This window comes from Oryctolagus cuniculus, chromosome 5 (assembly GCF_051225735.1).
Source record: "Oryctolagus cuniculus isolate XC-2025 breed Fujian yellow rabbit chromosome 5, ASM5122573v1, whole genome shotgun sequence".
Classification (NCBI taxonomy): Eukaryota; Metazoa; Chordata; class Mammalia; order Lagomorpha; family Leporidae; genus Oryctolagus; species Oryctolagus cuniculus.
This window is the reverse complement of record NC_142871.1, coordinates 36,173,119-36,179,118: the sequence shown is the minus strand read 5'-3', so window position 1 is coordinate 36,179,118 and position 6,000 is coordinate 36,173,119. Positions and strand designations below refer to the sequence as shown.

General features: G+C 42.3%; 1 pseudogene across 1 annotated transcript; it reads left to right on the top strand.

The window, feature by feature from the left end:
- Positions 1-2,766: 2,766 nt before the first annotated feature.
- On the top strand, positions 2,767-5,223 carry LOC108177382 (protein lin-28 homolog B pseudogene; annotated as a pseudogene). The gene has a single exon (XR_016234435.1). The product of XR_016234435.1 is annotated as a protein lin-28 homolog B pseudogene (transcript).
- The last annotated feature ends 777 nt before the right edge of the window (positions 5,224-6,000 follow it).

Here is a 6,000-nt window from a genome sequence, read left to right as displayed (position 1 = left end):
AAACTTACAGAAAAATTCTGTTCATTAATTGTTAACTATGTAAAAGCCCTTATAAAATTACCTATGAAAGCCTCATAATTAGCCTCTGGACTTCAAATATATTGTATCTCATATGTCTGTCTCTTTTTGGCCTATTGGTCTTGATGAATAACTGCATAAAAATTTGCATATCTAATTCTAGGAGACATAGAAACTACCGCAAAGAAAAAAAGTATTAGCACACTTTTATGCCCCTCTTTTTAATTTGTTCATGAAAGCTAACAAAAAATAAATGATCCTACTAGAGATCTAATCTTCATATAATACACTTGAGAGACATACGCATATAATTGGCAATGACCTAAAATATTTTCATTATTTATGAATTCATTTATAACAACAAAGGTTAAAATTACAATGTGAAATGTTCTTAGTATAAGAAGTTCTGAGTCTTCTCTAAAATTCAACAGTTCAGTAGTAATAGATGAAGACATACAAGCTAAAAAATAATAACTTCTGATATACAATCTAAAAAGTAAATAAGGTCCAGGCCAGCCCTCTGCTGTGGCCCGGGAGTGCAGTGGAGGATGGCCCAGGTGCTTGGGCCCTGCACCCCATGGGAGACCAGGAAAAGCACCTGGCTCCTGGCTCCTGCCATCGGATCAGCGCGGTGCGCCGGCCGCAGCGCGCCGGCCGCGGCGGCCATTGGAGGGTGAACGAACGGCAAAGGAAGACCTTTCTCTCTGTCTCTCTCTCTCACTGTCCACTCTGCCTGTCAAAAAAAAAAAAAAAAAAAAAAAAAAAAAAAAAAAAAAAAAGTAAATAAGGATCAAGAAACACAAACTTGTAGCTGATAACTGATCCAAATTCTCACCAGTGTTGTTCAATGCATATTTACATTGTAAGATGCTTGATGATAGGTAAATTTGAGTAACATATTTCATCTTTGTTATTTTTCTTCTTTGACTTACGTGTGAGTGGCCTAGAAATTCTCTAAGAAATTGTTGAAATGTCTTCCCTATTCCAAGTACTTCCTATCTCCAGATACATACTCAAGAAATCTTCAGGGCTGGCATCATGATGTACCAGGTTAAGCCACCATCTGTGATGCCAGCATCTCATACGGGTACTAGTTTGTGTTCTGGCTGCTCCACTTCTGATCCAGCTCTCTGCTAATGTGCATGGGAAAACAGCAGAAAATGGCACAAGTCCCTGGGCCCTTGCACCCATGTAGGAGACCTGGAAGATATTCTGGTCCTTGGTTTCAGTCCAGCCTGGGTTATTGCAGCCATTTGGGAAGTGAACCAGCAGATGGAAAATCTCTAGATCCTTCCCTCTGTCTTTCCTTCTTTCTGTGTAACATTGCCTTTCAAATAAATAAATAAATCTTTAAAAAAAAAGAAATCTTTGGGGCCGGTGCCGTGGCTTACTTGGTTAATCCTCCACCTGCAGCACTGGCATCCCACCTGGGCGCCGGGTTCTAGTCTAGATTGCTCCTCTTCCAGTTCAGCTCTCTGCTGTGGCCCGGGAAGGCAATGGAGGATGGCCCAGGTGCTTGGGCCCCTGCACCCACATGGGAGACCAGGAGAAGCACCTGGCTCCTGGCTTCGGATCTGCGCAGCATGCCGGCCGTAGCAGCCATTTGGGGAGTGAACCAACGGAGGGAAGACCTTTCTGTCTGTCTCTCTTTCTTACTGTCTAACTGCCTGTCAAATAAAAAATAAATAAATAAATAATCTTCTTCATATTTGTTACTGTTTCTGTATCAGGAATGCCTTCATTAGAAGTAGCCCTGCATATGTGTCTCTGTGTGTGTAATAGAAACAGAAAGAGAGCGAGAGAATGACTATATTTACCTAATCAAGCATATATTCTCAGAGCTATTCTATGACATTTTCATCTTTGGAATACCTAGTAAAGATGGTCAGAATGGATGAAGTTTAAGAAACAGATTCAAAAAGAAAGAACACCACTGGAAATCACTAGTGTAGAGGAATGAGCTGATGTTTGGGAATAAATCAAAATGTAGAAAAAGCTAAAAAGCAGAAAATGGGCAATTATAATTGCAGAATAGATGAATATTCCACTGAAATTGTGGAATACATCCTATCACAGGGGCAAAGAGAATGTATCTAACACTGACCCAGTACCTGATACTTGAGACATGGTAAGTAGTCCATAACTGCTACCTGAATGGGAGAACAGAGGACGGAGAGTGAGCCCCAACGCAAGGTTGGAACTGAGGGTGCAGTTTTGTGGTACAGGGATTTGTGACTGGGGAAGCTGTATAAGGGCAATTCAGGGGGAGGAAAATGAGCCAGTGAAAAAGCCAAATAGGAGAAAACTAGAGCTTTGCTTCCTAGTTTCAGAAATTCTGATGATTCAAGAACTTTGAGGGGACCGTACGGGTCTCCTAAACCAGCAATTCACCAGGACCCTCCATTGTGTTTATGTGGAAGCAACCAAAGCGGCACTCTGATTTATCACGAGGAAGCGTCCCAAATTTTCTTTCAAGATAACGTGTCTGAGTTTTGTGTGTGTGTGTGTGTGTGTGTGTTCAGTCATAAATTATTTTGATGTCAACACAGATGAAATGGCGATTGGTTATCTCTTCCTCTTGACAGCCCCTTAAGGATCCAAGGTGAAATTAGTAGCAAGAAAGCATGTAATTGACAATGTCATGTGTGCTCTGAGGGCCAGAAACTGGAGAGAGAAGAGGAAAAAAAATCAAAAGAAGGAAAGCACATTAAACCATGCGAGCTAAATTTGTGATCACACAAAACCAAGATGTTAGATGGATGCAGATCACTCCGTTCCAAAGGGAAAGTTTTCATCTCTGTGGGGCAACTGGCAGATTGTAGGGCAAGCAAAGGAGGCTGAGAAGAGCCCGGGGAGCTGCAGGGGCAGGCAGAGGAGGGGTCCCAGATTTTTCATGGAATTGGCCACTGTAAGTGGTTCAATGTGCACATGAGATTTGGACTCATCTCCATGATAAACCGAGAGGGAAGCCCCTTGAATATTCTAGTCGATGTGTTTGTACACCAAAGTAAACTATTCATGGAAGGATTTAGAAGCCTAAAAGGAGAACCAGTGGAATTCACATTTAAAAAAAATCTTCCAAAGGCCTTGAATCAATAAGGGTAACAGGACCTGGTGGGAGCTCCTGTTTAGAAAGTAAAAGAAGACTCAAAGAGAAGACAGGGCAGAAAAGAAAACCAAAGGGAGATAGATGCTACAACTGCCGTGGCCTTGATCATCATGCAAAGAAATGCAGTCTACCTCCTCAGCCAAAGACGTGCCATTGCTGTCAGAGCCTCCTGCACATGGTGGCAAACTGCCCACATTCAGCTGTTGCACAGCCACCTGCCAGTTCTCAGGGAAGACGGGAAGCAGCGTCCCAGCCATGCACTTGGATGTTTCCTAGAAAAAGTGGAAGGAGGGCAGGGCTGCACGTCACCACCGTTAGCTCATGAGGCAAGGCCAGAGGTCCTAGAGTTCCAGGCAGGTCCCCTCTAGAAGCTTCCTCCATGAAGTCGTCACAGAAGAACCAAACAAAAAGGGGCCTTCAGTTCAAAAAAGGAAAAAGACATAACCCTTGCTAGTGTCTCATGTTCTTTACCGGGTTGGGAAGTCTACCTCACGCACACACAGGGGAACCGTATTTCACCAACAGCAGCTGGTCTGGGATGTTAACTATTGTTGAGGAACTCTGAAACTTTTAAAAAAGACAAATCACTCTAAGCAAATTACGCTTGAGCAAGGTGTCCCATTTTACATTATTCAGAGAACGAGATGCTGTGTGTATCAGTATGTGCAGGTGTGAGAGGGAGAGAGCCTGACTGTGTGTGTGTGTGTGCACACATGCATGTATGTATTTCATAGAGGAATGTAGACATCTATATAAAGAGGCTTTGTCTTTACATATGTGTGCATATAGAAACAAGCACACACCCTCCCTCCCATAATTGTACATGTCCAAGTGTTGAAAACCCATGTGAAGAATTTGCAATGGTTTTGGAAATAACCTCCAAAGTTTTTCTTGAAACGCCACCTTTTTTATATTGCATAAAAACAAAACCATGACTGTTAACCATTTGTGTGAACCAAATAATACTTCAGATCTAGGAGCTGCTAATCATATGATACTAAAGGTTTTTAAGACACCCAGTTCCCCTGGAGTTTGGGTTTGCCTCTTTTTCTCAATACCTATAGAGTGTTTGAAGGCAATACCGTAACTCCATATGACTCTGACTGCCATAACTTTTTTTTTTATTCTGGAACATTGAACTCCAGAAAAGACAATGAATGTGTAATTTCTGTGCCCATATTTCCATGTTTTTAATTATTCTATATTTTGATTGTAAATTACATGCCTGTTAAGAAAAAAGAAGGGGAAGGTCATCTATAAACATAGCAACTTGATTATTTTCAGTGGTATCTTGATTCTAGCTCATTGTGACCTTCTCCATGTTAGGAGGTTTTCAATGGGTCGTGGCAACAGCAGCTTCCCTTGACCAAGTCAGTCTTGCAACCCTCGCACAGAGCAAGGAACCCTCCTTACTTACTACTGAAGACCTTAGAGGAAAACTTGGATCCTTTGTGTATATTTTCGATGGCTGTTTTTGTTCCCCCTGGAGAGTTATCTAACTTGTTTTTCAAGCAAACAAAAGATCGCAGGAATGAATAAAATACTGGGGTTGAGAACAGAAAATAAGTAGATGCTCACAATTGCCCAATCTGTATGACCTGTCCGTGAGGTGTAAATGCCCAGTGACGGGCAGGCTATAAGAGTGACAAGCCTGGGGCAGCGGTACTGAAACCTCTCCCTCCAGACAGCTTGAAGTATTTTATATAACACTGACTTATAGAGGTTACCTTCAGGGCTTACCCTGCAGTAACCCGTGGGCTAGATTCAGGATGAATGAACATTCTGTGCTGGGAATCAAGAGTTGCTCAGGGGCCTGCGCCATGGCGCAGTAGGTTGATCCTCTGCCTGAGGCACCGGCATCCCATATGGGCAGAGGTCCGAGTCCCAGCTGCTCCTCTTCCAATCCAGCTCTCTGCTGTGGCCCAGGAGGGCAGTGGAGGATGGCCCAAGTGCTCAGGCCCCTGCACCCGCATGGGAGACAAGAAAGAAGCAACTGGCTCTTGGCTTCTGATCAGCACAGCTCCAGCCGTCATGGCCATTTGGGGAGTGAACCAACGGAAGGAAGACCTTTCTCTCTGTCTCTCTCTCTCACTGTCTGTGGCTTTACCTGTCAAATAAATAAATAAAATCTTAAAAAAAAAAAAAAAGGAGTTGCTCAATCAGTGCTCAGCTTTAGGAATAAACTGACTGGGGACTGGTTATAGTACTGGTCCCTTTAGGTCACAGTCATGAAAAAAATTTATTTTGGAGTCACCTTGGTTCCAGAAGTTATGGGCAAATTTCTGAAACATCTCCAAGAAGATACCAATTAATCTACTTAATATTGGCAATAAATAATTTTATGGGCCTGTTGGTATAAGCTCAGATAATCGAAAAGAGAGAGTAGCATGACTCAAGAGAGACATATTCTGCAAAACAGTTTCTGCTCCCTCTCGCCTTGTCACAGGAGACTGGTATAGCTGCTGCTGTTTCAGCAAGCTGCCAAAAGAAGAAAATGCCTGTGGCTGGGCTGCCAGGCCTTTGTAACTCAGCTTGAATTTTGCAACAGTGCTTGTGAGAGTTTCCACAGCATCTACTGGAGTATCAGTGTGCTGTGATGCAAAGCTTATCTTTGAAGATATTGAATGCGATATAGCTGTAGAGAAGTTACTTCCTTGCCTTATGTGAGGATTTCAAGCTTATTTAAATTATGTAGACAAATCAAAGTGGCATTGCTTAATTTTTTTAGCAGGTATAATAAACAGGTTATTAACAGTAAAAAAAAAAACGCAAAACAGTAAGTCACTTTGAAAATTCAAACCAAAGTTTTTCGACCTTATAGAAATAGGAAATCATGGACTTGAAAATTGGACATTCCCTGTTTACATTTACAG